The following is a 23,423-nucleotide window of genomic DNA, read 5'->3' as shown; positions in this document are numbered from 1 at the left end:
CTGTGTGTGTGCATGTGTGCTTGTGTGTTTATGCCAGCTTCATCCAAACGACGGCTGGCAATACTTCCTGATTTTGTAGTTGAGATATATAAATACAGCACGATTGAGATAGTATCTGGTAATGTAATACTTTTTCTTCCCTAGGCATTGACAGGTGTTGGTTCTTAACTACCCTACAAGTTCAGACCTACGCAAGAACCCCCAAAGTGCAGCCACACACTACTTGTAGCAGAAGCTGCTCCAACTGGGCTTGGTTTTTTAAGTTGCTCAGCAGCAAATGCTAATGCTCATCTCTCATCAAGGTCAACAGAGACGAGGAACATGCAGCATCGTTTAGAGGTACGAAGTATCTCAGAAGATCCACTTCTGTGGTTGATTCAGGTTCAAATCAAGGCTATTGATATTGTCTTTAAGTCAATACCTTAGACCCTCGGTCACGAGAGGTTAGATAAGATTAAAGAACTAGATTTTTTTAATCTATTGAATATTAAAAATGGCCACTTCTGGCTTTTCATTCACACCATCTGTTGCTAGCAGGTTGTATCTGCAGTTTCAGGACAGATTAATAATTGTTCCTGATTTTTGCACACCAAGAGGTTAAAAATAAATCTTTAGCCACACAGAAAAGTCCCCAGCCATTGATTTCTCTAAGATATTTTGGCAACATGAAAAGAAAATATACCGTATGAGCCTTCCTAGAATTATTTCTCCCTGCCACATGTGATATAAATAAAACAAACCTCAAGAATCTGGCTTAGAATATGGAATAACATTATGCTACAGTCATTTCTGCTGTGTTTACCACAGCAAATGTTGAATTACAGGCGTCACTGTACATAATATTTAAATATTTCAATGATACACAGAGCTCTCAACACTCTTGTTTCTTTCCCATGTTCACAACAATTTGCCAGCAACATTTGAGAACAGAGCAGTCATTTTATTGCAACCTCTTTGTGTTAAGAAATGTGTGTACCTGCTACACAGCTGTATCCAAGACTAAGCATAACCCCCCGCTTTAGCATCCTTGTCATGTTCTGGGGTGCAAAAGGATTAAGACAGTTCCAAGACGTCTGGCTGAAGGTTTCCCTGACCTAGAGGATCTATGGTTGAGAGGCAGTGCTGTCAGGGCTTGTGAAAATGAATCACTGCCACAATTCCCAGTGGCCACAACTGTCTGTAGGAGTCTTCCTCCTGGTACGTCTCGGTGCAGCCCTACTGCTGCCACGCATTCAGCCAAGCAATACAGACTGAGGAAGTAGAAATTCAATGTGTGTTAGGCTAATACGACTCTGTTAAATTTCTGCTTTGAGAATAGTCTGTCTAAACAAAAGTCCAGCCCAAGGAGAGAATGAAAACTGAGCGAGAATAAAGAAGGGAGCCTGCAGAAACTTTCAGTTATCCAAAATACAAGAATGAAGATAACCGCAAAACTGCTAGATGAGAACAGTGCAAGTATCACAGATGACCTCTTAAAATGCAGATGTTTTAATATAAAAATAGCAAAAAAGGGACAGACTAAAATAAAGTAAAACAGCTACATGAAATAGATATGGGCGTTTAAAAATGTTTCATTAAGCATCAGTGACTTTTAACAGGATTTTGAAGTGCATGTAGGAATTGGACTTTTAGACATGTCATTGATTTTTTTTAACAAGTTCTGCCTACAGTAATTTATTCCTTTCATAAAGTTCTGTCTTGCTGGCTACTATAACCAAACTTTTCAAGAGAGTAGTTGGCAAATAAATGTAGAGTGCTGAACACATCTGAAAATGCGGTCATTGTAAAGTGCCCAACTGGAAGTTGAGCTCTTCTGGCCAGTGAGTTTTGTATAAAGTGAAACTTTTCTTCATAATCCAAATATTCAGTGCAACTCCCCATAGGGCAATGGGGGTAATTATGCATCTGAGAGTATCCACGGGAGGGTGCTGTGGCAGGGAGGAGGAGAGAGCATAGTCACAAGCCTTTGAGTCCAGTTTAGAGGTGGGGAGCAGCCACTTCCTCCAGCCTATCTCTTCTTCCAGCCTTCTCCTGAGCCCTGGCTGTTTCCAGGTCTTGCTGGAGCCTCAGGCTCAGGCTTTAGCCTCTCCCCAGTGTGGAAAAGTCACTGGGAGGGCTGCACTGTGACAGGAACTGAAGCCAGCCGAGGGAAGGACTGGGATTATTGCTGGCAGCACAAATAGGAGCATTATATAAAGCAGTGTTGACTGGAAATGCGTTCTGTAGAGCTTAATGAAGAGCAAGGGAGGAACACATTGACTGGCTAGTACAAGGGATGAAGGTGGGCGTTAGCAGGGATTAAGCAGTCAGTTGAAAAGTCCTTATTTGTTGGATGGGAGGCAGCAGGAATGAGAAAACAGAATATTTTCTTCTGAGCCAAAAGATGATTTTCATGTAGATCTTCCTCAGCCTTTATTTCTTGATAAGTTTGTGAGATGCTTCTGAATCTATGACTTGGGGGGCCCAGATTCCTACAGAAAATCAGACATGCACTTAGTCTCTACTTTGGGCTGCTGTTTTTCCTTTGTGGTTATCCAAGAGTTCATCTGAAGGTCAAAGAGCTTAGATTAAGATTACAGAAATGACCTTCATAATATGTTGGAGAAGTATGGTCACCTTCATTTTAATTAATAGCTACCCAACTCGTCCCCTATCACAGACAGATTCAGTATCACAGCAAGGAAAGGATCCAGGAATCCCACCACATGCTCTCCTCGCTAGCAGGACACCCCACTGCCACATGACCTCCTTGTGGCTGGGACACAGTGGACAAGGGATGTTTTTTTCTCCCTGGAAGCCAGGCAGTAGCAGTGTCTACTGACAGCATGCATGATCAGATCACTCTGTGGTCAAAATAGGAAACATTATTCATTCTTCTTCTGGGACTGCAGCAAATCCTTGTGCGAGAAAAAATGCTGTCAGCTAGAAAAAAAAGTATGCTTCAAATAAAGCTAAATGGTTTAATTAAACACTAGATTAACTCTTCCCAAAGCCACTAGCTAAAACACCACAAGCATATGCAAATGAAGGATGTTTGTGGATGGACCTACACAACCTTTTTCACAACCTTTTATATAACATTAGTGCAGGCTTAGACAAAAAGTAGTCTTGTTCTTTTCAAGCCAGCATGAAGTACAGCCAGGAAGCATTAGTCATCAGAGATATTTGGTAGTTGTAGTTTGGAACCCCAACTGGAGTGTTTGCTTTGTACAGTTTGCTTTGTAAAAGCTCAAAAATCTAAATCAAGAATTGGCCGCTATCTTGGTCAAAACATATTTCCTCTCAAATAGCTTTTGACTAAACTATCGCTATTAGAAGAAATTTTCCTTTTTACGCACTTACAACACAAAATAAATGCCAAAGAAGCAACCCTTCCCTCTTCCCCAGGGAACTGTAACAACATTTTTTCAGTAACATTTTGCAAGATTTCATATTAAAATATATTCTGAATTGTGTTTTAATGGAAAAAAAATAATTATAATTTTTGTAACCAAAATAGAACAGATGTAAAATATTTTTAGAAGGTTTTTACCTTCAAGACTGAAACTTTGTCATAGGTTAGTCTGAAATAACACATTTGAGGATTTTGTGAAACAATATATGGCTTTCTTCAGTTATTGGCCATTCACAGCAATTCATCCATCCCATATATTTCTGTGTTCTGGTCATCTTTGTTATTGCCAGAGCTTTGGCATAATAAACAGTATTTTTGCAGACAAGAAGGATTTGATTCTGCAATCAAGATGATTTTCTGTAAAGCATTTAAGAAGTACAAATGGTTATGTGTACTTTGAATTCTTGAAATGAATCATGGAAAACTAACATAATAATGTGCTGTTAGTAAGTGCTATACTGCTACAGTTGCTTTAAAAATGAAGAAGAAATCTGAGGTAGTGAAATAAATCTTCAGCTGGTACAAATCATCACAGCCCTATTGAACTGACGAGAGCTACATCGACTTAAACAAACTGAGGTTTTGATATGGTCAGCGTTTCGCCATACAGAATAAACTGCAGCATGGGATGGTGAAATAACAGGATTCGCCCTGAAATCCTGATGTAAGCATGGCCTGCACTCTTAAAGATCTCTTCAAGAAGGCCTTTCAAGCACGATACACACTGTGGAAAACAGACAAGGTACGATGATGATGGCTAAAGGGCAACCTCGGTGTTCCTGGTGCAACAAAGGAGATGGATGTGAATCAGTATAACTCTAAGACACCATGTGCTGGAGCAGGTACCGATTCCCCTGGGTGAGCACTGACTTGAGATGGAGCTGAAGCACAAGCCAACCTGCTTTCTCTAAGCTCCCTGCTGCTCTTTGCCTCCTCCTATCCACATGGCCTTCTCCTTTGTTGGCACACCTATTTATGCACATAGATGGTCATCTGCCGCAGAAAACTGAGTAGGGTTTAAGCTAACCTGGTGGAAGATTGCTTGGCTTTAACATGGCTCAGCTTCCCGCTTCAGCCTGTAACACTGCTGGCAAAGGTAGGGGTGGTGTGGTGGCATCTAGGACAGCTTCTCTTGGTGGGAACACCAGTGATTCTGATTTAATGGCTTTACAAAAGTAGTGCCTTAGGAAGAAGAAATCCCATGTCCTCCAGACTAATTCTCTGACTTGTCAATATTCAGGATAAAACAGAATAGAGTGTGCTAGGAGCAGAAAACAGTGAGCCTGAGGAAGTATGCCTTTAGAGTTATTTATTGTTAGCTTTTCCACTGTACTCCTTGCTCCCTAGGTTAGTCACTTACTGCATCAGGAAGAAGTCTGTTCTACCTGGGCCTTGGTACAGGGGAACAATATTGTGGCTATCTATGATTAGACGTAACCCTTTGGAAAAACTCCTGCTGGCTTCAATGGTGCAGGACTGGGTCCCCTGTATTGCTCAGGACTGCGCACCCCCTGCTTATTCATCCAGCAGCTCACACCTCTGAGTGCCACATCAGATCTGTAGAGGTGTTCAAAGCAGCTCACAGGATTTGCTCCTCGTGGCCCTAAATGACTCCTCTGAAACAGATCCCTCCTGATTGCTGCACAGCACGTGGTGTAAGCTAGCAAAATACTGGCTCAACCTCTCCCAGTGGGGCAGATTTTTCAGTATGTGATCTCCTCCCATTGCTGGCGAGCAAAACACAGATGTGTTACCTCAAAGGCGGATCTGCCTTAAGCATCACAAAATAACACCAACCCATGAGAAGCGAGACTTCAGAGGAGGTCAATTTAATTCAGGTCATAACAGGTATGTTATTCCCAACTGTGCAAGCTTCTGTTTCAAGAGTTAATTTGCTTAAAGAGAAAAATTATTTTAATCACAGATGCACCCTTGTCAGGCATGTTGCCTCTAACATGTTCAGGATTTTGAGGAATTTCATAACAGTGCTCTTACATCATTGCATCCTGATACAATGTTAACCATTGTGAGATAAAGCCTGGGCTTTTTCCATTTGCATAAAGCATGTAGCTTCCTTTTCTATTAGCCAAAGTTTTCCTTTTTCAATTATGAATATTTCAAATTATGCGCTTTTTTTCTTTTTTTCTTTTTCTTTTTTCTTTTTTTTCCCTGGGGAATGACAAAAACATCTGTTTTAGGAAAAACAATGCTGCTTTTAAGTGACACCAGAGCAGGGTGGTTGGATGCTACCTATTCACAAGTTATCACCCTGACATAGTCAAGACAAAGCAGAGGGCACCGGAGAGGTACGATGCTTCCTGCGCTGTTCCCTGCTTCGTGGTAGGTCAGCATGTGATATGCGGACAGCTTCGATTAGACACCACTAAGTTCCAGCAAATCGATAACTACCCTTGTGGACTCCGATTGAAGAAGCATGACAGCAATGACCAGAATAAATAAAAAATATATGTATCAGATAATAGTTATTTATATGATTGACATTCTGCTTCAGTGTATTCACACAAAGACCTCTCTCTCTGCCTGACATGCAGGCACTGCATTCCCAACGCATTCTTGCAGCCTACACCACATAGCCGAACAATAGCGAGCCTTCTTTCATTTTCCTGCCTAGTTTCTGTGAACAGCACTCTGTTGACAACCAAGTCTGTTCTCACTCCTGAAGAATTCCAAAAATTGAACGATATAAGGACAGCCTGTGACTTTCAGGAGGCATCTTAAAGCATCCTATTTTTAAAATTGTGGTTTGATGCTTCTTTTTCTGTTTTGTTTCTGTTTCAGAGGAAACCTACAAAAATGCAGTTACACTACAAACCAGTCCTCAGATGAGAGAGCTGCTCTGAATACAGCACCACTAATAGCACTAAAATGCAAATACGCGGGTGACTTTCTCTCTTTGACCATTTTAGAACAGATTTTCTCCTCTAAACATTAAGGTTCACAACGAGTGCCAAGCTGACAGACCCTGTGCAATTGAAATATTTGGTGCAGGAAAAATAGCTGCATGGACATTGGTTTGCTTTCCCTGCCAACCAGTCCCAAGACTGAAATGGACAGGACACGTGTAAGATTAAAAAAGTCCAGCCTTTTTCCAAAAGTCAACACTCATTCCAACTCCCTCCCTTGCTCCTAAAGATTAATGACTTCTGGTCAGATGACAGTGATTTCATAAATAGGAGCAACATGCATAAAAGACCCAGATCTCCCTCCCCTTTGCCACACATCAGCAAACCACCTTCCCCAAGATAGCGTAGCGCTTAGTCTTGTGGCTGGCAGTGAACCAAATGAAAACAGAGGAGATGGGAAATCGCTGTGATGAGCTAGCTGGCGTGTTGTGCCTTTCTTTGGTTGCTGATGCACTGGGTAACACATCCCATAAACTAGAAGTGCTTTTCAATTCCTCACTGACAACACGCTCTCACAAAGTCACAGTGATAAGTAATGCTTTGTCATCTCCAGTGGCCTCCCACCCTGTGAGGACCACTGTGGCCTCTCAGCAGGACTTGAGGAATGCACTGTGCCAAGACATGAAGCATTCAGGCCACAGGACATTTCAGCTGGTGTGGTATGACTGATCAGTGTCTTCACAGCAGCAATTCGCACTCCAAACACATGGATCTGACCTCTGCTCTCAGAAGTGATTTCCCATAGCATTACCAGCAAATTCACTCGGTTTGAAGTAGGCAGCCAGTATTTAAAATTGCATTTTGACTCATTAACATTTTAAGAAACTGAAAATCTAAGAAACAAAGGCTCGTAAATTAACAGGCACTTGAAATGCATGGAGAGGAGAGGAGAGGAGAGGAGAGGAGAGGAGAGGAGAGGAGAGGAGAGGAGAGGAGAGGAGAGGAGAGGAGAGGAGAGGAGAGGAGAGGAGAGGAGAGGAGAGGAGAGGAGAGGAGAGGAGAGGAGAGGAGAGGAGAGGAGAGGAGAGGAGAGGAGAGGAGAGGAGAGGAGAGGAGAGGAGAGGAGAGGAACTTGAAGCACCCTTTCTTAACAATGCTTATACAAAGCTTCATCATTGTCTGTATCTTTCCTCAGGATCTTATATATAAGGATGCCTTAAGGAAAGCCCTCTTAATTTAGGCCTGTTGTGTTTTTGGCTTCTGATTTCTCTGGGTGGATCTGGCAGTCAAGGCCAAAATGGAACATCAATGAACAAGTGTGCTGACGTCACTGAAAAATGAAAACAATTGCAATGTGACAATCAAAGGAAGGTGAAAGATCTAGTCCCAGGGCTTCCTGTTTCAGCTGAGAGTTTATTCAGATGGCCTCCAGATAATCTAAGCCAGAGAGAGGACACACGGACTTATTATGGTGTTTATTCTCTCGACTTTGTTAGCTGTCAAATGCAAGAATGATCTACCCAGGATGCATTTGTGCTCTACAATTTCTACATATCGTTGGATTTAGGCCTTGATTTACGGTGTTGCGGTGGTAGAAGCAATATGGAGTTGAGAAAGAGTATAAGAAATGTGAACAAATGAGAAGCAAGAAATTTGTGTCTTAAAACATCTTTCATAACATAATTATGTACAGCGTTTTTTCTATAGCAATTAAATATACCTAGTAATCAAATACACTGCCTTCCTTTAGACATCTCTAGTATTGTAAAAAGGGATTCAAACTCAATGAAAATTTAAGATTTCACTTAATAGTGCAAATAAATACATAATAATGCAAAAGAACTTCAGTCTGCCTGAAAATCTGCCCCACAGCATGCTAAGCCTTTCCTGTAAAAAGTGGTTAGCTAGTTCAGCTAAGGCTACTTTGAACTGAGCAGTTAAAAGAAAATTAAACATGAAGACAAGGACAAATCATTTATATGGGAACCAGAAGTCAAAGTCAAGTCATTTAACCATTGCCAAAAACCTGGTTAGCTTATCTTCACTGCACGCGGATTAATAGCCTACGGCTCCAGCACTCGTATCTTCAGGGAGTCAAACTATTATCTCCACTGGAGCAAAATACAGGCTCCAGAGCTGGAAGTCAAGGTGGTATTAAGGTTTCCTTAAGATCTATGATGGATAAAGAGGACAGATACTAGCCTAGGTAAAGGAAAAAGAGAACAAGGCTTAAAGCAATAACAGCATTGGTTTACAGTATATGGACACCAGAAAGTTGACAGAATGTTTTGCCTGGCTTATTCTGCTGCATTTATCCCTGCTGTAGCTTCACTGAAACTTGTAACTAGCACCAAGAATTTGGGATTTCTAGCTCTAAAACCAATTTCCTTAAGCAACGCCAAAGAAACTCTTTGTTAAATGTAGCACTCATGGAACTACTAAGGGAATTTATCTCCTTTTCAACCTCCAAGAACTTGATGAACTTGGTAAATGCTAAAATTTGAACTGGTCAGAACTACCAGTATATGCTTGAAGTCTGTTTCTATCTTACCCACACACCTGCCCAGGAAGATCATATGCCAATATGTAAGGGTATTTTCAAAATGTAGTTCTCATTACAATGCTATTATGAAATTTATCTTCTTTGTTCATTGTGTTGCATGGATTTAGGTGTTTTATCCTAGGTCTTACATTTACTGCCTCTAAACCTAAGATCTATCTCAAGTATTACAGTAATCATATTAATCAAGTGCTTCATCCACTTCCCTTCTTTTATGCTACAGCTTATATTCTGCAAGTTCTTAGGTCACAGAACCTTGAAATTCACCTTGCAGAATACACAGTCACTACAAGTTATTAAAATAATTCCCTGATGGTTACTTATTAGTAGTAAATTTAATATTTGCTCATGTATTTAACTTTAAATGGATGCTTCAGATCAGAACCTGAACTGTACTTTTCTCTAAATTGAGAGCAAGAATTGTGAATGTAACATTCCAGTCAGAGACTGAACAAATTTGTTACGTATATCCAAAATGTGTTAAACAATGGCAGTACAGACACTGCTATACATGTTGCATGGATGTACATGAAGGATATAAATTACCACAAGCACAAAGTTTTTTTTTTTTTTTATATAACTATTTGCCAACTTTACCCTCAAATCATAAGTGATCACTGTCTAATTACGGTCTATCTGAAGTAATGGAAAGTTCCTAGTGACCTATGAGACACAAAATGTATCTACTATACAGTATATATCTATTATACAGTATTAATGACAACTAATCCTATGTGGGTTCACTTTTTAGGTACAAGTGATTCTGAGAGTCCCACCTGGGGACCTGAGAGAAGCTTACAGGTACAGGGCTGATGGCAAGGAACCAGCACTCAAGGGCAGTGAGCAAGCCCTCAGCAGAAGCCACAGCAAGCTGGCCACAGAGGGACCCTGGCTGGACAATCCCTCAGGTGGGAACCAGAGGCTGGCATCCACACCTCACCTCCCTCCTTGTTTGCACAGCACTGGTTTGCGTGCTGTGCTTAGTGGGTACCACTTGTGCTTAACCATGTTGGCCAAAACTGAAATATACTTGTTCTTGTCTAGCTCTGGCCATCAGAAGACATGGCAAGTATATAGCACATTGTGATTTCTTAAAATGAAAATATCAGCTCTTTAGTTACCAAAAAAAATAAACAGAATCTTGAAGTATTGCAATGCCTGTGAGAGCTGTCCTCATCTGACTTGCAAGCCTGATGGTAAACGGAGGGGCTCTGGCCTGTCAGGATGCTGCTACCACTGCCTGATCTGCAGGAGTGTTCCTCCGTCCCCCTGGCATAATAGCTGGCAAACAAAAAGCAGTTGAGCAAACTTAATCTGCAATAATTGTATATTACAAACATATTTATTCTGTTGAGAGAGAAACCCCTTCAAGGCTCCAGATGAGACATTTCTCACGTATATTATTTAGCTTTTCCTGAGGCCTTAATGAATTGCTTTAAATTACAGACTTAGATATTGATTAGCCTCATTCAGTTGAAATCTAGGCTTAGCAATCTATACCGGTCTATAGTTTATTTGTGATATTATTCCTAATAAAGAGCTGCAATTAATCCACATCAAGAAAAATCAATTAATACAGATTTGTATCACAAAGAAAGAAATCCTCCTCGTATCTGCCCACTAATCCTAAAGCTTAGGCCTTTCTTTGCTACCAGGGAGGACAGACAAAAAATATTGATTTCACCCTATTTTAAAAACTTACAGTGATACAATAATAGCATGCAGAACAGACGGGGCTTATCAATTAAAACTATTTTTATATATGATGATAGATGAGGACACACAATGCCTGCTCTCTGAATTATTATTCATTATTAGTATGATGGACTACTAGTTTTGTAATAATAATCCATAATGTTTCTGTTTCCATCATTTCATGCATAGCTTTCAAAGAGTCTGAATTCACTTCTGGTATGGTTATGACTCTTGCAACTTGTGAATTACAGTACAGTAATGGTTCTAGGAACAAAATTGCAGTTAGCTGCAGCTGCATGGGAAAGCAGAACTATTCTGTATAATTTTAGTCTAATGGTACAACATGAAGGAACACAAGATGTTATCCAAGTTAAGATCTTTCTATTTTTATCCAGTTCTATCTCTCATTTGAACTTAGCTAATATCTAACCTAATTTATTACAAGTAAAAAATCTTATCACGGTCTTCTTGCAGGAAGCATCACATAAACACCACAAATTAGATTTTGCAATTTTAGAAGCCAAACTTTATCCTTGCTACACAAATAAGACAACAATGTGTCATTGTCCTTTCACAATTCCTACTGTAAACAGTTTATGTGATTTATTCTTTTGCATGCGAGATAATTACATATTTTATACCAGTGTATCATCAGTATGTTGTTATTCTGACTGCCCCATAATAGAAATTGTGTATTTTCCCACTGCAGTGAATGCTAGTCTTAACATACATTGGCCTCAAAAAGCTAAAAATATCAGAGTACTGTTGCCTGTGGGAAAGTTTTGCTGAAGTTATTTCTGTTAAAAGTTTAATATTAGTCTCTTCCATTTTTCATACTGTATCTGCCATTCACATTTAATGCTGTCTTCTCTCATATGCAATTACTTACAAGTACTTAAGTGTCACATATGGCACATATTAGGCAAATAATGCCCTAATTCACTCTAATGCTAACATTAATATGAATGATTAGGACTGAGATAAGTACTAGAGAATACCATTTTAAAATAAATTGTGATGGCATAGCAACAGCTATATGAAGGATTAAGGAGTATGGATTATTGCAGGTTATGGTTCAAGATATCAAATGATATGGCTCTGTGTTTGCTCTTGCCAAGTACACTAGGCAATTAGAAGCCCAAACTGACAACTATAATTCTTTGTATCTTTGGATTCGTTTGCTTAGTTTTTTTAAAAACTCCTCCAGTTTTTGATAGACAGTAAGTTCTGAAAAAAAATAAAGATCAACTTGCTGTGAGCTGTCTACATCCACAAAAAGCTTTTTCAACAGCTGTTTAATTTATCTGGCAATCTAGAGCCAATCTGAGTGCAGGCACAAAGGAAAAGCTCTACTTTTTATAAACATTCTATTTTGAACCCTAATGCATATGTTAAAGGAAGATGTCAGGAAATAAATGACAACATTGTTCCTTTAAATTTATCTCTTCTTAATAGTATTTTTACTTGTCTTTCTTCAGAAGATAATGGAAGCCTATTTAGAAACCTTAACTCATCATATTGAACCCATAAGACCCTACACAGCTTTCTACCTACAAAGTACAATCCTCATGTTTCTGATCTCTCCATATGATACTTAATATACTCATAACATATGATATACTCATCAGTTTGTAACTCTACATGATTCCATTCAAGGTAATGAACAATGAGCTGAGAAACATTAACTATTCCTTCTTTAGATTATCAGATTTTGGGGAAGACCAAAGAACGAAGGTACCATTAGCTTTTGGCTCACTTGAATACTTTTTAACACAATGGAGAAAAATATTTCAGTTACTGAAGGTCTGACCAAGTGTCAATTACCTTCAGCTTCGATGAAGCTTGCAAGTGAAGGAATATTGGTGATGTTCTACATAATGTCATGATTGTTAGCATGAGTAAGTGATGGTGCAGTTAAGAAAAAACAAAAGAACGATTAAATGGTTTTCTCTTGGGAGCTGTCTGCACCGGTATGTAAAGATCAGTCTCAGTCCAGTCTCAGCCTCAGCTTTGGTATTCTACATCAGCTTAAGCACAGCGTCTTCTGGAGGGAACAGCCTTTTGATTATTCATTACAAATGGGTGATCTCTGGGCCTCAGTGAGGTTTCATTGATTATCTCTAGTAAGAAACCACATATCTGGATCCAAAATTAGTCACAAAACCTTCTCTCACACTGCTGTTGCCAGAATAAGGACACTCAAAATTAGGAGGCACTGAGGCAATACAATGATATGTGGTATACATGTAAAAAACAGTTTTTGTGCAAGATAATCTTTCATAAAGTAATAGGTGCATTAGCATTGCATCAAAACAGGGAACACAAGCAATGAGAACCAAGCATCTATTCCACCATGGAAAACTGTTGTATTCATTGTTTCTCATTACTGAATTTGTATTTTTAGGTCAAAGAAGACATGCTTAATTTTGCAGATTCATACAGGACATTCCATTTGGATTATCCAACACAAAATTTACATCAGTGACTTCAGCTCAAGTTACAGCCTGTCACCCTGATGTGTGCTGCTGGTGGTACAGCAAAAGCTGAGTTAGGATCCTGGCTTTGCAATACAAGACATAAAGAAAACATAAAAATACACTTCAGGACATACCAAGATCAGCATGTTGAGTAGGAAACCTCTTCAGATAGTCAGTTATTGACAACAGAAAGTTGGACGTAAGTATGTGCACATTTGTCCCATATTTCTACCGCTAATGCAGTGTATTCTACAGGGTTTCCTAAATGGATTCTTACTCAAACTAGAGCATATCTTTCAGTACAACTACTCTCTGATTTTAAAATTTGTAGAAATTCAGAACCTACTTAATCTTCACTATGTTATTCTAGAGAAATGCAGAAGTAATGTAACTTTTACTTCCCTGTTTGACAGCTCCATTTTAATAAAAACATAGCTGGTATTTGCCACTTAGTGTTTCTGGAAGATCCAACCTAGAACTTCTGTGATTCTGTGATTATACACAGCTGATATCTACTGCAAGCACTGGCACTCCACAGAATCATTCAGCTCATTTAAAATTCCTGGATACAGGTGTGTGGATATCTTGATTTTAACACTAATTTCAGTACTTTGGGTTTAAGCTCCTGAGTTACGGTTGGAAAGGAAAACATTTATGACCACTATACTCATTATATGATACGGATTTTTCTGAAATAAAGCCAGTTCTATCACTTCTACTGTATTGTTCTACTATTTTAAGGTAGTGAAAAAGAATAATATTGTTCAGGCTTTCTTCTTAATAAATTTAAAAATTATCCTGGTGGACATGGATCCGCCTGTTCTCCTTATGTTTCCTTTATTATTATTCTGCAGTTTTAAGCCTCTCACTCATATGTATTGCTACAGGCTTCCTTTTCTCCATATATATAAGTAAATATATTCATATATACATGTAACAGCTATTTTCCCTTCTCTACTAACATACTACTTGGTGATTTTTTTAACGACAGTAAATATCTTTATTAATTGTGGCTTTTCTGAACAGTCAATAAAACAACTTCATTGGGAGTATTTATATGCTTAAAGTTAAGCACATATCTAAACGTCTCCTTGAATTGTAGTGTACCTGTTTTCAATGAAAGACCAAAAAAAAACAGAATAACAAAATTGGTTTGTCTTAATCTGGAAATCTGAATTAACATGGAATATAGCCAGTTTTTAGCATAACTTCCTCTCAGTTTGTTCCTTATTTTCTCTTCTGTTCCTTTTCTGTTTGATGTTTTGATTTATTTTCACCTCTCACTCTGTCATTTTAATTCCATCATGCATGTCATCCATGTCCTTGTGAGGGCTCTCTCTCAGATAATATGCTGTGTGGCTTTTATATGTATGCACATATACACATAAACACACAGACATACATACTTGTTTCTTCACTTATGTGTAAGGAATGCTTACACTATTTTTTCCAGCTGTTTCTGTAAGCTCAATATGCTTATATGTAATGAATATCCTATTCATTAAAAAACAATCATAACTGAACATGAGTACATTTAATACATGTGCATTAAAAATATTTTCCTTTAAAGGTGAGCTGCAAAGGGAATTGAGGCAGGGAAATAAATCTCACCCAAACCTCCTTTTTTTTTTTTAGCACATGTAAGTTTTGCCTGTAAAATTCCACCCTCTCCCGCTTCCCTCATCTCTGTCTTCCTGATATTTTGAAGGTCTGTACTACAGCAAATGCTTTGCCAGTTTATCTATTTCCTATGGACAGAAACTAAATCTATTGAAAATGACTGCACCAACTGAAGTGTGTCCCCCAGATGCTGATGAGGGTTTGGGTGTCTGTAGGAGACATATCATACATTAATGTAGCAAAATCAATCTAAGCTAATTTAATTGTGCTGGCAAGAATTGTGTGAATACAAAATGCTTGAGATACAGAACAACAGTGAGTATATTAAAAAAATCAAGCTGTGAACTCTTTCAAGCTTTCATTTTAAGTCATCAAGAAGTGATGAAAAAATGTAATAAAAATAATCATTTGCAGGTCACTTTTAAATTATGTGACAAATGCAGACAGTGATATCATAACACTGAACCAGAGAAGACTCACATTCTCTCATCATTCATTTCCTTTCTCTTTACATTCCCATGCACTGTACCTCTTTTATACTTTTCCTTCTTCCAATTAACTTTCCATATTGTCTGCTTCCTCCACCTCTCAGTCTTCTGCAGAGCACACTTTATAATCTTGCCAGGCCTCCTCAGGGACTAAAAGTACTGCAGTCTTTCCCTAACAAAGTTCTGGCACTTCCTCTTAAAGCTTCTTCTGGAACCTGGAAATGAAGAAGCATGTGAAAATGACAAATAATCGGAATAAAAGTCAACTCACATCTTTGGAACTCAGAGGGACCCTGGACTGAGTGCTGAGGGAAAAGCACCGTCTCATCTGATCACAGCATGAGCGGGGTAAATTCACTGTCTGAAACTCAGTAGAGCAGGAAGAGTTTATGAAGGCTGCCATCAAGTGCATGGAGCCCTACAGGACTGAGCATCAAAGAGATCTGTGATAATGTTCATTCAGACAAATTCTGCTGGTGACAAATGATTCATCACGGAGCAATACACGAAGCCAGTAGGAATTAAAAGGTAATAGTCAGGACACCAAAATTTATTTCCAGCTAAACCACTAGTCTGTTTTGTAATCCTTACATCTATATTCCTTTTCACCTCCTTTCTAAAGCATTTGCATCAAACTAGGAACCTTTTGAAGACTGCTTAAGGCAGTTAAGCAGTTAGGTTAGGTTCTATAGACACTTCTGTAATAAGAATAAATCATCAGTAATGATGTATCACTGGTGAGCTCTAAAACATTTTAGAGAAGTACAAACTCGCTGACATTTCTTGTATGTTCCAGGCAAACATATATGGGAATATAAATGGAACACACGTGTATATATTTTATATATACATATTATATATATATATATTTACACACCCATGTATGTATCTGTGCATGTGTGTGAATGCAAATGTACATACATGTCTGTCTCTAAACAAGAAGTATACCAAAGCTGAAGGAGAGCAGAAAATTAATAGTTTGAACTAATGATGCTTTTTCATTTATTTATTTATTTCCAAAATGCCTTTAGTTTCAAAAATTGCAGTGATAATTCAGAAGGTTGCTAATGGATAGAGTTGTGAACTCCTCTACTATGAAACAGAACAGTTAAATTCATTACTGGACATTAAGCTAAATCTTAATTGCTGTGGTTTAGCCAAGTTCACAATACAGTATGAGCCCATGTAAGCAATGAGTGCTCATACGTGCGCATCCTGCGAGTCTGTGTGTCCTGCTTGCTGACAAAACATGTACGCTGAATCTGCAAAAACAAATGTAGGCAAACCAAAGTCTAAGAGGCCAACTCTGTTCTCTGTTGGGTTAGTGAGAAATCTAGCGCTGGACACAAGTGCTGGGAAAGGATGTGCTTCTGTGCGTACCAGAAGGGCTGCAAAAAGGTGGGGTCATGGAGCAGAAACTTGCTGTCCCAAATCTGGAAATCCCGCCAGCCCAACCCTGCAAGCCAGCTCTGACAGAAGCTATGTAACTGTTCCCGATGGGGTCAGGGGGACATGGGCCATATGGTTGAGTGCATAAGTTTATAATTCAACAATGGAAATCACACACCTCAGGGAGAGCAGGTATTTTCTGATCAATGTAACTGGAATAAGTGCCTGAAAGAATCTGAACTTGGCTCTGTTGCCTGGAAAATAATAATTTCTCAAATTCTGGTTTTGCTTGCTCCCCAATGGCTGATCTGCTTTGCTCCTGTCACGCACACTTTATACAGTGAGAAATCAGTCCTCCTGTTTGTGGTGTTTTTTTGTGGGTCTCTTAACTGCTGCTATGGCAGGTAAGCTTGCAGGCTCTTATGAGCCACGACATTTAGGAAAAATGCTTTTGCAGCAGAGTATGAAATTTGCCTACTACCCCAGTGCCATAACGTGATCATAGAATCATTAATGTTGGAAAAGACCTTCAAGATGATCCGGTCCAACTATCCCCCTACAACCAATGTCACTGACTAAACCACGTCCAACCTTTCCTTGAACATCCCCATGGATGGTGACACCACCACTTCCCTTGGCAACCCGTTCCAATCCCTCACAATTCTCTGAGCAGAAATGTCTCCTCATTTCCTACCTGAACCTCCCCTGGCACAACCTGAGGCCATTCCTTCTAGTCCTATCACTTGTGAGAGGAGGCCGACCCCCAGCTCCCCACACCTTCCTTTCAGGTAGCTGTAGAGAGCAATGAGGTCTTTCCTCAGCCTCCTCCAGACCAAAAACCTGCAGTTCCCTCAGCTGCTCCTCACAGGACTTGTGTCCAGGCCCAGCTCCGTAGCCCTTCTCTGGATACGCTCAGCAAAAATTGTAACACAAAAAAACAAAGTGTAATTAGCAAAGACTTGTCCATAAAATTATGCTGAGTACACCAGAAGTGGCAGCTAAAGCGAGAACCTGTGACAGCCACAGAGCTTTCCACAGTTGCGAGGTTTGGGGCCTAGTTCCGGCCTGGCTCGCCTTCTCTCCTCGCCCCCTCCCTGTCTGCACAGCAGCTTCAGGACATGCCTGTTGTTCCTTTCTCCTCTCATCTTCTTTGTCCCTTTCCTTGTTCAGGTCACACTTCCTACACCCCCAGCCAAAAACGGGGCCCAGCTGATGCTAATTATTAATTAGATTACCCCATGCACTTTAAAAAAAATGATGGAAAAATGGCCACAGCAGCAGAAGAGGTTGATAACGAGACTGTTACTGGCTTAGGTACCTCCAGTGTCCACTACTACTGAGTTTAAGCCCAATTCAGTAAAAAACACGCAGGCTGTTCACCACCAGCACCTCACCCACACGCTATAAAAGCCTTCCAGGAAGCACCAAGTTATCAGGGGACATCTGATGACCTTGCAGAGTGGGGTGCTTGGCCACAGGCATGACAAAGTTTTCCACATCTCACCTTCAAGGGTTTTGCTTGCTTTTCTTTTTGGTAAAAGACAGCTTGTGAAGTAACTCCTGACAGAGGTTGCTGGTCCTGGTGAAGGCCAGCCACAATAATCACCTCAGTACACGGCCCTGCCTGCTCAAGACACAGTTCTGGAGTCCTAGCCATAGGGACAGTGATGAATGGCAGATTTATATTGTAAAAAGGCTAACAAGTATCAGCCTCTTGTCACCTGCCTTTGTCAAACCAATGACAGACCAACGACAGAAGGCAATATGTCTTCGCTTTCTTCGGTGCATAATTTCCAGGGTTTAGTGCAAAAGTGGGAGTTTCTCTGTCATACCACATAGGGGCAAACTTGCAAGTGAAGGTTTTCAAGATACAATATATGGAGCTGGGTGGGCACCTGTATGCAGGCGGGAGTGGGAGTGTGGGGTGTTGCTCACTAACCATATATATAATGGTACTTACACAGAGTCATATAGGTATTTTACTGCATCACACCTTAATGACATCAGCTGATAACACACTGGTATCACGCATGCCAATGGATACTAATACTTGTAGCCTGACTGGTATGGAGCTGGTTGGATTATTTACTTGACTCACTGGAATTTAGCTTTGTCTGCTGTTCTCAGACATTGCAAACTTCCACAACACACTATCAATGAGCAAGCAACAGTTCACAGCCAGCATTATCAGACAAACTGATATAACACATTAGACCTCTTTTTTTAACTTTCTGACACCCACTTTTTTTTTCTTTTTTTTCTTTTTTTTTTTAATTTTGCTTGGGCTTCAATACTTATGAAACGTTCCTTTTGCATTCAGGGAATAGGCTTAACCCAGGTAACAGAAGAGAGAGGTTCTTGGCACACAGATCAACTGCTACTGTACTTGGCACTGATCAGATGAACACCAGGGACTACTTTAGAGAGGCCAGTGTAATCTCTACGGCCATCAATTACTTGCTGAGAAAGTTCACATCTTCCAGCTAGCAGCAGCTGTGCTGATGATTTCTTTGATACATGACGCTATACATTTAAGAAGTACACTCAATAGCCTTTTGCCTTTCCTTTAAGACCTCTAGTCCCTACCAGCAATAGGTAACGTTTTCAAAAGAGCCTAGAGCCTATTTTCCAGAATGATTTAGTCATAGGCTCCCACATAAGCTTATTCATCCTGCCGCTGGGGCTGTGGTTACACACACATTTCTCCAGGACACGGAGTCAACGTCAGCAGGCAATGCCCACTCTGGCTCGCTGCTGCCTGCTCCCATCCTGCTGCCACCCCTCAGTGCAGAACAAGGAGGGCAGTGTAGAGACTGCCGCAAACGGCCCTGGCGGTGGCAGCATGACCTGCTGGAGCCAGAATTGCCACAGAGAGAGGTGTTTGTGGAACCAGAGCCTCAAGCAGTTCTCAGTCGGGAAAATAAATGTCCATGGAGCTCCAGCCTACCACAGCTAGACTGCTTTCAATACCTGAGCTCTAGAGATAACCCAGGTAGCTTTCCTTATCACCCCTGGCAGGTGTCTAGGTACACTTTTAGATGCTTCTGCTGGTTTGGGTTGCCTCATTCACTGGTGGAAATAGCAGTGTTCACTTTCCAAGAACCTAAGTCCCATCAATTATTGTGTTTCAATGGAGAAAGCAAGCATGAAAGCTCCTGGAGATGGACGGCCTTGGGCTAGCAAATCCTGGTCCCTCAAGACTTACTGCTTTGCCTACTGCAAACACACTATCTGACAGCCATAAATCACAAACTTATTATGTAATGGTCATGCCATTTCATAGACAAAGATGCATTTCACAGGGAGTATGGTTTTAATAAACAGGCAGCCTTTCAGTGGCTAGACTGGAATAAGCCAGTGATCTCAGTCCAATTCCTGCTGGAAAGGTAGTCACAGCACAAAAACCACCAGCACAAGCAGCCAGACTGTTACACATGGCAATGGGAAGCTGAATGGCTTTCTTGCCCCAGTGGTGGCAGCAGGCACGTTTACGGCAGGAGCACCAATGCCCTCAGCAGGCTGGGCGAGCCCCACAGAGTTGAGGTGCTGCAGGCGGCTCTGCCTGATCCAGCTTGAGACTTTGCTGAGGATTTTGCTACTTGGGGCTGCCTTGCTTGGATGCACACAATTATCTTTAGACATTTAATTAGTTCATCTTAATGCTACTATGCAGTAAACTGAGGGATTCATAGGGCTGACTGAGTTAAGACCCAAATTCACATGTGCAAAGCATGCACTTCTGAAATGCAATGAGAAATATTCATTATTCTTGGATAGAGCTCCCTTTTAGTTCAGCAGTTATAGCAGCTGTCGTCATTTACTGCATTAGCAAGCACTGTTCCTGTGAATTTATATCATCGTATCCTGGAGTTCCTTGCCAGCAATATGCTTAACCCACTGCTGCAAAATAATCCCATATATATTGGCTACATATTTGAGATATTATGATTAGACTTTTTTAGAGGGTGTTAGGAATTATTTTTATAAATGTGGCATGTGTGTATGCACAAGGCTTTTTACAATCAACCTTAAAAAGGAAAGAAATATATTTTCATTTTTAAACTTACTTAACTGACATGGTTTCCCCTGGTTTCTGATAGGCATCAAACTAATACAGCCATCCTGTTACTAAGAAATATTTAGGAAATAACCAAAGAAGTAATGTAACTTAATATATTTTCCTGACGTATGATTCTAACAGATTTCCCATAAACTATTAAATCTGTCATTATAATGGAATAGGTGATGATATCTGAGAATGTCTGATGAGGTCAGTCAGAAGGCTGATAGATACGTGCCTTTAAGAAACACAGTGATTAGCAAGCAACTTCACTATGCTCTGCAGTTCCAAGCCATGCAATAACCTTGTCCTTCCTATAACATCATCTTCAACGTGTTAGAGAAAATGCATAGAGGAAACACCTGATCAAAACATCTTCAAATTTTGGTTGTTATAAGGATACAAGAAGTTTGACTCTTTTTTTTTTTCCCAATGACTTTTAGACCTCAGAGACTTCAGCTTGCAGAGTAAAGGGCAGTTTTATTCAACAGAGAAAACCTTGTATATTCCAGCAGATGCACAGCTGCCGTTTCATGTGCAGACAAACCCTTTATGGCAAATTAATTCTAAGAAATAATTTCATGGAGGAGTATGAACCTTATCAATAATGATCATAAAATAGCAAAATCTCGTGCAGTTAAACAAAACAGTATGTGTGACTGCACTTTGAATGGGAAAAATAGATTTAGGAACAGCATGTCTCTAAATCCTTTTGATAAGCCTTGTAGAGTGTTGATAGACAATTTATGCACAAGATTCACCAGACATTCCCTGCTGGGTCTCATCCACTGAGGATATAAATCTGCCAGCACAGCTACCACATCATCCACAGCTCCAGAGTTTGTTCCTTGAGTCAAATTGCAATGGCTGGTGTGCATTGCTAAAACATTGGTGTGCTAGTCAAAATGGCAGCCCTCAGGAACACCCATGTTTGGAGACTATTGTTAAGTTTGTTAAAATAAGTTAGACCATCTTTCTCCACAGAGGTTTTGAAAACTTACGTTTCCACTTTCATTGAAATTCAGAGCCCTCTGGGACAAGGGATGCTACAGCTCTGCACTGTGGAGTTTGAACTTGAAGATAAAGATAAGATAGGTGCTTTACCCAGCCAACAGATTGCACCTTTCAGACTTTTTAAAAAAATTATTATTATTATATTTCTAATGTGTCTGTTAAGAACAGTATTCTGGCTAGTTTCTTCTTGCTCCTTCCCTCCCTCATACCTTTTTACTGAGCCACCTATCTGACAAATTAAAAGGAAGTCCCTAGTGAGCTCAAAGCACAACTGTATCTGCTTGGATTTCCTGACTACCAACACTGATTCAACACAAAGACACTTTCCGAAGAGCTGGCAGAGAGTCCCTTGGGCATCACCCCAGCAAGGCAAATTAGGGAGCTGCAAGTATCCCTATTTCTGACCAGCCTGTGTTTTCCTTCTCTAGATTTGCATAGCCAAGCCTGGATAAGGATGTGAACTCACCCCATAAGCTGGAACACACAGACTCTATTCAAATCAGCACTGCAGGACTGGTGCAGTGTCTTCGCAAACTGGAGCTGACTTGTTGATCCTCCTGCGCTCAGGAGATTGCTGTCTGGCACCGCTAGTAAGACTGAGATTTCTGACTACAACCAGGAGAACTTTTCCATGCACCAGTGTGCCAGGAAAACAAGGATACTCCTTGCAACAGTTGCTCCCTGAGGGAGGAGGAAATTAGGGAGAGGGAAACACAGAATTACAGCTACTTCACACTACTGACTTGGCACGTGTGCTGGTATTACCAGCTGTCAGAGCCTTGCTCTAGGAAAATGCTGTGGCCACACCTCTCAGAGCTCGGTGACAGTGTGGTAAAGGATGTAACAAAGCACAGAGGTAGGGGTGAGTGCAGTAAAATTAATCAAAGGGCCTGGTTCTGCAAAGATATGCTGTCCATACGCTGACTTCTTTACAGGGGACTTAACTCCCTTCCAGACTGGATCTTCTATTCAGATCAAGCTGTTGCAATAGATTTTCAAGAATGATAACGTAGTCTGAGCCTATGAGACACTGAGCCCTTGAGTTCAGGGAAAGTTGTGGGTGCTGTGATTAGACTTCTAGATAAACAAATCCTAAGGGATGTTCCTGCCCAGCACTTAACATTTTCAGTGAGATACAGTACTGAGTCTTTTGGAAAAGAGTCTTAATTTGTCCTTATTTAGAATGGCAAGAGCTTCTGTCTACAAAACTGCTTTGATATTTTCACATTATCTGCTATTAAAATCAAAGCAGTGTGTTGCATCACACTTAAGTGCTACCTGCAAGGAATAATCTGTCACTAAGTGAAGATAATAATCGCTGAATGAATGAATTGAGGTTACAGACTCTCCAGTCCCTTCATTATTTAAGTAGAAAAAGGTGTTTTGAAAATAAAGCAGAGTTTCAGAGAAGAGTCTTGGCAATAACTGATGTTTTTCAGTGCAAGCCATGTGATATGCCTCAGCAGCTCTCTAGCTGCTTCTGAGCTGAATACTGCTCTACTGTATATCCTGCTTCCTGGAGTCATCTTGGCTTATTTAAAGACATCCACCAGGCCTTTTACTTACATTTCAGCTGTAAGCATGGAGGAATACAAAACATTTTTAGACTGACCCCAAAATACTGTGTTGGCATATCTAAAAGCACCATTAATTTCATGTGAAAGCCACACCTTTAGCACCACAAATCCACCCACCAGCTATACATTCAATCCCAAACTGAAAGTTATGCATGTTCTTGCTAACCTAGTTTTGTATGTGTGTGTTTTTTTTTTTTTTTTAACAATAGGCCTAAATCCATATTAATGATCCAAAAAGTGACCAGGCCTCAGCACCTTTTGTCCTCTATACATTAACTATCCAAT

The 23,423-nt window shown here is 40.2% G+C and overlaps 1 long non-coding RNA gene across 2 annotated transcripts; it reads left to right on the top strand.

The window, feature by feature from the left end:
• Nucleotides 1-22,405, top strand: LOC106018082 (uncharacterized). Of its 2 annotated transcripts, XR_005266332.2 has the most exons (5): nucleotides 1-339; nucleotides 9,570-9,726; nucleotides 12,918-13,189; nucleotides 15,301-15,626; nucleotides 21,990-22,405. It is a non-coding gene; the product is annotated as an uncharacterized lncRNA (long non-coding RNA). The 2 variants fall into 2 exon arrangements; XR_001191952.4 differs by lacking the exons at nucleotides 15,301-15,626; nucleotides 21,990-22,405 and having other exon boundaries at nucleotides 16-339; nucleotides 12,918-13,700.
• The last annotated feature ends 1,018 nt before the right edge of the window (nucleotides 22,406-23,423 follow it).

This window comes from Anas platyrhynchos, chromosome 5 (assembly GCF_047663525.1).
Source record: "Anas platyrhynchos isolate ZD024472 breed Pekin duck chromosome 5, IASCAAS_PekinDuck_T2T, whole genome shotgun sequence".
NCBI lineage: Eukaryota > Metazoa > Chordata > Aves > Anseriformes > Anatidae > Anas > Anas platyrhynchos.
Note: the sequence above shows the minus strand (reverse complement) of the source record. Positions and strands in the feature narration are given on the sequence as shown.